General features: G+C 35.5%; 1 pseudogene; it reads left to right on the plus strand.

Annotated features, from left to right (window-relative positions):
- Positions 1–1,702: 1,702 nt before the first annotated feature.
- LOC119576757 overlaps positions 1,703–8,300 on the plus strand; it is a 9,217-nt pseudogene continuing 2,619 nt past the window's right edge.

Raw genomic sequence — 8,300 nt, forward strand, 5'->3', positions numbered from 1 at the left:
CATGAAAAAAGGGCCCAAACCCCCAAATGGGGCCCTGTAAAAACAAATTTACAAAAAAAAAAGGAGGCAAACCTCCCCCACTAATTCGGAAAAATAAAGGGTAAGGTGATTCTGTATATGTATAGACCCTACGTCCTGCACCCCCATAGCCTTTACCGACAAAGACCATCAAAGTACACTGCCTATATTCAGCCAAACCAAACTTGGACAGCTTTCTCGTTTAACGGTATATTACCAGGCTAATCTACAAGCTCAATTTTGCCAGAATATACGACTGAAAAGCTGATGTCCTTTCACTGGAGTGTTGCAGATACAGAAGCTGAAGCAATGCTTGGGTCATTGCAGAGGACATCTTCATTAAGGAATTTTGAATACCCTATCAGTTTGCAAAGATTACTAGTTATTACAGATAATGTTTACATATATATATATATATATATATATATATATATATATATATATATATATATATAATATATATACATATATATATATATATATATATATATATATATATATATATATATATATATATATATGTAAAACATTATCTGTAATAACTAGTAATCTTTGCAAACTGATAGGGTATTCAAAATTCCTTAATGAAGATGTCCTCTGCAATGACCCAAGCATTTGCTTCAGCTTCTGTATCTGCAACACTCCAGTGAAAGGACATCAGCTTTTCAGTCGTATATTCTGGCAAAATTGAGCTTGTAGATTAGCCTGGTAATATACCGTTAAACGAGAAAGCTGTCCAAGTTTGGTTTGGCTGAATATAGGCAGTGTACTTTGATGGTCTTTGTCGGTACAAAGGCTATGGGAGGTGCAGGACGTAGGCTCTTATACATATACAGAATCACCTTACCATTTATTTATCCAGAATATATGTGGTGGAGGTTTGCCTGCCTTTATTGGAGTGATTAAGTGTAAAGGCCATGGTAGTTGCTACATGATGGTCCACAATCATGTTGTAGATGTGTATGGAGCCTTTATATTACATGGACCAGTTTCAATTTCCATTTCATAAAAGTTAAACATCTCTGGGTAATTCTTTACAGTGTGGATGCACTCACCTGAGACTAATTCCTGAACTCCATGCCACAAAATTTATTCAGCAATCTGAATAAATGAGCCATGAGTGGATTGGCCTTTGGATACTGCCCGAGGGGACTGTTGATGGGTTTTATACAAGAACATTATCAGCAGTTTGCTCAACTTTAGTGCATCCATATCAAAAAGATGAACCCATTTCTGGGAAGTTGAACTAAATTCCCAATGTGCTTTCTGTTATCTATGTATTTTAAACAGAATTACATCTTATTGCTGAATATAATAGTTCCTTTAAGAAGTAAAGGTGAACTTTTTTTTTTTTACTGTATATTTTAAAAATCTATTGCAGGTCATACATTGCTTGGAGGAAGCAAAATCCAGAGTAGTCATCCTGTCATTAAACAAAATATTGTTTGCAATTAACAAAAGAAAGTATTTTAACCTATTTTTGAATTTATGCATATTTTGTTTTATTAGTTTTTCTGTTCAAAAATTACTGAGCAGAGATTAATACATTAAAAGTTTGTATAGATTTGAATAATTGATTCATTAGCCTTCTTTCTATGTCTCTTTATTCATTTTAGTGTTTATATATTTATATGTATTTCTATTAGCCATTTTGTATTTGCCCTAATATTTATATATCTATTTTCTGGCAGGCTTGGAATTAAACGCAAGACGATCAGTGTGGACAGTGGCCTCCAAAGTCTCTCCTTATGTTTCAAACAAAGATCATGGGGGTGAGAAGAAGGAGGAGGTTCCTCATGACTTTCGGTAAAGATTGGTGTCTTTTATCCCAATTCTAAGTAAAGCAATAATCTCTAGAATAATAACATGTGATAATATTAAAATGAAGGCTAGGGAGAGTAGTAAGAAAAGACATTCAGAATAGATTTATATATGTATGTCTTTTATTGTAGCTGTGATTCACATTGTAACAGTGGTTCATGTAATTGACTTATCAGATTGAAAATCTTTATGTGGTACATGTTTATTAGGATGATAATGTATTTTTTGAGGAAAATTATCTATGTAGGCTTTCCACTTTATTCTGCCGGTTGTTGACCTGTCAGTCTGCTCTCAGCTAGCACTTGAGGAGTTATGCATTTAATGTATTGGTATAACATTTAGAATATGCATGAAGAATTATGAATGTAATTCAAAAAGTAGAGTTGATGTTAAAAAGATTATTAGATATTGATATGGTACATGTATACTATGTGTATGTTGCTTATTATATTTGAGATGAAGTTAATGCTATCCTGATACAGGTAATTATTTAGTGTCACACAGCCATCCAATCTTGCAATTATCATTTCTTGTCTCTATTATCAAAGTTGTAATATGCACGAATCTCGTTTTTTCAATCGCTGATTATATAAATGAAAGTATTGGTAATGTTTGCCCTCCGAGATTAAGTCCCTAATACTCCAGCAATCCACAGACATTGCCATATGAACCAAAAACCTTCCTAACCCAAGAGATTAGCCCCCAGACCCCCATCCGATCTCTGTGGACTTACTCTCTGCGTGGCATTTGTTGTGACCTGTTTTCTTCATTAATGTGATGTTATTTTTTGCCCACATTGATTATTTCATGTATTAGTGAGTGTAGTTTTTTTTTGTAGTTATAGTGCCATTACATTTTCATGTAAATGTATACCAAATCATTTTGTGTTTTGTACAACTTTCTTGATATCAACTTGCGAAGATAATACCATAGATGTAAAGTGTCTTATTTCTGGTCATTCTGTCCATTACAATTTTTTTTTTTTTTTTTTTTGTAATACATGGCTGTGGAAGTCTGTAATTTAATTTTCATATAGTTGTTTCTGGATATGTGAGAGCCACTTTTTTATTCCAAACAAACAACATAGTTAACCCATTGCTGCTGTGTGATTTCCCGATACAAAAGCCCTCCCTCCCAGGCTGTCTTCGTATCATATTGTAAATCTTTTGATTTAGATCCTGCCATCCCAGCAGCATATATGAACTTATATGTTTATATTCCAGGGTGGTTTTCCCCGAGTTCATACCAGACCCTAAGCCAGAGTTTAGGAACAGACTCCGAGAAAAGCTGGAGCGACGAGACATGCTGAATCGCAGAAATATCATGGAGATTCCAGAGTTTTATGTCGGTAAGTTAGAGAAAGCATAAAGTATTTACGTTGCTTTTTCCTTTGCAGTTAACTTTTACCTTTTCTTCTTCTACATTGTTTTCTGTTTTTATAAATTAGAAGTAAGTGATTTTTTTCTCATCCTGTCCAGAAATTCTAATTGCCTCTAAAATTTTATTTTATTTTTATTTTTATATATATATATATTTTTTTCTCTCTCTCTCCATAGTGGATCATTTGCCAAAATAAGTTTGCATTTGTAGACTAGTTATGAAATTAACCGATTAGCTAATGCTAGTATGGTATGTTCATGTTTCATGTCCACTCTGATTTTAGTCAATTTAATTTTTTTCACAAGTGCCCAGTCACCAAGGAATCACTTACTAGACCTACCTCATTTCACATGTTTACCCTTTAATTTTTAGAAAAAAGGGTGTACTTTTATTGTTATTAGTACTGTTATCCCCTGTCAGCCTATCCACCTGAAACTGGCAAATGAGGGGAGGTCTGTCAGAAAGTGGCAGTGTTTTTACTGCAACTCTTTTCTTTGTGAATGAGACATCTTTAGTGGCTTCTAATGTATCTTGTACCATTTAGTAAGTTTCCATCAGCCTCTCCCATGGTATCACCCTGCCCCCCCATACCCTTACTTCCTTTGTAGACCCTCTTCTTGCTGAAACAATGACAGACTTGTGTTTTCCTGCCTCTATTGTCCTTTGAGTGAAACCAGTTTAGTGCGAGGTAGTACAGTGTTTCTAGTGCTGTATGGTATATTTTACCCAGCCAAAGCCGAGATCTCTGCTTATCACACTTACCCTCCACTATGCAATGCAGTTACATGTCACAGAGTTACATCCTGTTATATCATCATCATCTTACTATTTACATGACTAGATAATTGTGAGTACATGTAAATAGACGTTTTGCTGTTTTATATCATGAAAGAGGCATTTTATGTGTTTTATTTGAAGATTAATAGTAACCTTTCATACATGAGGGGTAATTTGAGATAACTTTTCAACTTTGAGATACGAGATATGGCAATGAAATGTAAATTTTTTGGTGTGGAAAATTGAGCACTTATAAAATTTTCATTATTTTTAATTTTAATCAAAGACTATTGCCTGTGCAATATTCCAGAGTCCGGGTTAAGGCATAATTTTTCTCTCCTGGTTTTGGACTGAGTATGGTAATTGACTCCCTAGTATGTAATGAAATAACAAAACCTGGTTCCAGTGGGTCAAATTACCTAGAGTTAGATTCCAGCCAACTCGAGGTCAGCAATAGACCATTTGGTACAGTCATTGTTTATTATTTCTGGATGACTGAGGCAAAGCGCAGGGAAAGCCTTCTGTAGCCTTTCTGCTTAAGGTTTACCCAAGACACTAATTGCTGAAACACCTAGACAATATGCAAATTACTTCCAGGGATCTAGACAGTAATGGGTTGTTTTCATATTTTTGGTTGTAGATATGTTCTACAAAATATATGATGAACTGAAGATGTGCTCACTGTTTATTCAAGTAGATTTCAAGCAGATTTACTATAAATGATTAGTATTGGTATCGTTCATTAGGGTAGAAGCTATTGTAAGTTGATTATACACAGTTATAATCATGTGCAATATTTACTAATATTTCTTTGGTGTTGCAGGCTCCATTATGGCTGTAACTGTTGCAGACATCAAAAATTTTCTGGCAAGACTAACCGATTGTGGGAATCTGCATCGAGAGGAGGGTCCGGCCTCAGGGCATGGTTCATCCTGAGGAATGTCATTGATCATCAAGGTGAGGCTACATCTGAGTCTTATTTTTTCTTCTCTGTTTTCCTCAATCTTTCTCTGTCTTTCTCTCATCTTTTTGTGTCTTTATCTCTGATCTTTTTATTATTTCTCACTTATCTTTTTGTCATTCTATTTTTCTCTGTTGTTTTTTTCTTTTCTTTTCTATCTTTCTATTTCTTTCTTTCTCTTTCTTTTTTTTTGTCTGTTTCTGTGCAGGACCTCACTATCCCACACAATAATTGATTGTGTACAGTTCACTGTATATGACTCTGTGCTGGGACACTTTGGAAGGTGCTCCTGAGTGAGTGTATGTCATGCACTCTTATCATTGGTGAAATGCACTTCCTGTAGGTGCAAAACATGTAGCACTTCCCTATTCAGTGAATGTTAATATTCAGCTCAGATCTTTTTTGCAAGCTGTAGGGTAAATGATATGCACTCTGCAGTTTCTGTTTATTTACAAGGAATAATTAAGTAAAGTTATCCACAAGAAGGAATGATATATGATATTTCTAGAGCAAATGTAGTTTCCTTTATAAAAATGACCATGCAGAGACATCAGTAACTGATATATATATTTAGTGTAACTCTCCAGCATTAGATCAGTGAGATAGAGTATTAGTTGTTCACCCACCGAGGTCCAGTTTTACCAGAGGTGGAGCTTGAGTTTCATAACCTGTGGTGATCTTGAGCGGAGAACTCTTCAGTGTGATAATATTTGGCAGGAAAGGAGTCTTGATGGAGAGTATTTTCAAAATTGCCTCATCTGTCAAGTAGAGGCATCTCTACTTGACATCTCTGGTTAAGTGTCATCCGTTTTGTAGGATGGATAATAACAAGTTGTAATTATGTCTAGAATGAGAGGAGACCATAAAAGGATCATCCGTCTTGGTGATATGTAGGAAAAATAATTTGCCAGTTATATGGTTGCTTGTGATGGGCACCAAAAAATGGATTCTTTTTCCTCTCTTTCTCTTCTTTATATCATCTTTTCTTTTTTGACCTTCAGCTTAACAAAACCAATTTCTTGTAATTTACTTTCTCTGCTTCCTGCTTAGCACTTCCATCAGTTTCTTCAAAAGAAAGCTTTACTATTTGCAGTTTACAGATTTTGATAATTAATTTTATACTAAATTGAATCATATATTTTTTTTCTTTAATGCCTTTTATTACACTGAATTTTCTCAGATTAATGGTCTACTTTTTTAATACTGTTGAACATAGATATAGATCATGTTTTTTTTTTTTGCAGAACTTGCAGTGTATATGCAACATATCTAACCAATTTTTATTTATTCTAATTCAGGGGTGGAAATTTTGTATGAAATGTACTCTCCACTTCTTCAAAGTGTTGAAGTCCTCAGATTAGAAAAGCGCTTGGACGAGGAACTCCTCTACCTGCGCGATGCTCTTCCTGAGTACTCTACGTTTCCACTAGACATGGATGTGGAACCAGTGCTGGAAGGAGCCCCAGTCTCTGTAAATCCCATTAAGGTAAAGTAAATGGCAGTAGTAACTCCTTCATCTTTATCTTTTAACCCATTGGATCTGGGTATTAGGGTTACGTGAGCGGCTGCTCTGCAAGTTGGCTGTTTGTAGGTTGTGTGCAGTGAACACGTGTGTGCAGTGGCAAGACTCTTTGCCTCCTATTTGCAAAGTCATTTACTCTTTTTACGCGTAAGCATTTTTAACTTTTTTTTCATTTTCCGATGTCCATATTTGCCATTTGATTTGCATATCCAGATGGTAATACTTTTTTTTGTTTTTTTATTTTCACGGACGCCAATCACCTCGCTAGGTAGTCTACAACTCAGTGCAAAAAAATAAAACTATATAACACTATGTTACTTTTATCTTTTTATTTATTTATTTATTTATTAATTATTATTATTCTTTTTTTTTTCACGTAATATTAAATTTTCTGTAAAACAACTTGTGTCGCTGCTTGTGGTGCCAGGAATACAATGCTTAGTGTGGAAATGACGTCCTCCATGGGGCCGGAGCTCTTCCAGTCACTGCTCATGGGCATTTCATTCCACACTCATATATCGATGGGAATAATGAAAAACGCCCAAAAGAGTAAAATAAACCCCCCAATAGGTTTCTGCACTCTTGGCAAGTCTTTTCCGTCACCTTGGCCTTCAGTTGCAGTGCTCATGATGGCAGGTTCACGTCACCTGGCCTACAGCTAGATTTTCATGTGAAGGCATCTACACATTGCCTGCCCCTTGAGCCAGATTTTTCATGATGTGATGGTCATATCACTTGGAGCCAGGGAGTGAATATAAATAGGCTATACTATATATGTATATGTATGTATGTATGTATTTATATCTATGTATGTATATGTATAATGTATATATATGTATATATATATAGAAGAAAACCCACAATACAAAAACTAGATTTATTGAAAATGAGACTACAGTTTCAAAATTCACCTGGATTCCATCCTAGTACTGACAAACACATCTAGCAAAGAGAAAAGTAAGAGACACATCAGTCTAGGCTGAAGTGCCTTCGGCAGACACAGTAGCATACTAAGAGGCTTCTTGCAATTTTGTTTAAAAAGAAAAGTTTTTAACCAATGCATTCTCCCAGTTATGACTTATTAATCAGAAACATGGATAGCAACCAAATTACTGGAGAGGAAACTAATAAGTGCCCAGAGAAAGATGGAGAGGTTGATGCTGGAAATTAGCCTAAGAGTTCAGTTGAGGGCAGCTTTGATCAGGGAACAGACAAAAGTGGAAGATATACTTGTGAGCATCAAAAACAAAAAAAATGGCAATGGGCAGGTCATGTATGTTGGAGACAGGTCGACAGGTAGACAAAGAAAGAAACAGAATGGGCTGCAGATAACATAAAGAGGCCAAGGGCCAGACCAATGTCAAGATGGTGTGACGAAGTAATAAAATTTGGGGCCAAGACTGGAAACTAAAAACACAAGACAGACAAAGTTGGAAAAGATGGGAGAGACCTACATCCTGCAGTGGATTGATTCAGACTAATGATGATGATGTGTATATATGTTTATTTATTTATTTATTTATTTATGGTTATATTTATGTGTGTGTGTGCGTGTGTGTGTGTGTAGTTTTCTGCTCATACATATTCTTCCTTTCAGGTACAACTAAAACCACGACCTTGGCATGAACGATGGGAGAGAAAAAACTTGCAGGGCGTTTTAGACTTGGGGCTCCCTGAACGCTTTTACAAACGTGCCAAACTGCATGAAAAGCCATGGAAAGTATGACCTATGAAAGAGTAGGTGAGTCCGTAGTCAGAGTCCTTGGAATATTCGTAATTAACCCGAAGCTAGCCGGGGATGGCTGCACTACATGCTACTAT

Source organism: Penaeus monodon, chromosome 9 (assembly GCF_015228065.2).
Source record: "Penaeus monodon isolate SGIC_2016 chromosome 9, NSTDA_Pmon_1, whole genome shotgun sequence".
Classification (NCBI taxonomy): domain Eukaryota; kingdom Metazoa; phylum Arthropoda; class Malacostraca; order Decapoda; family Penaeidae; genus Penaeus; species Penaeus monodon.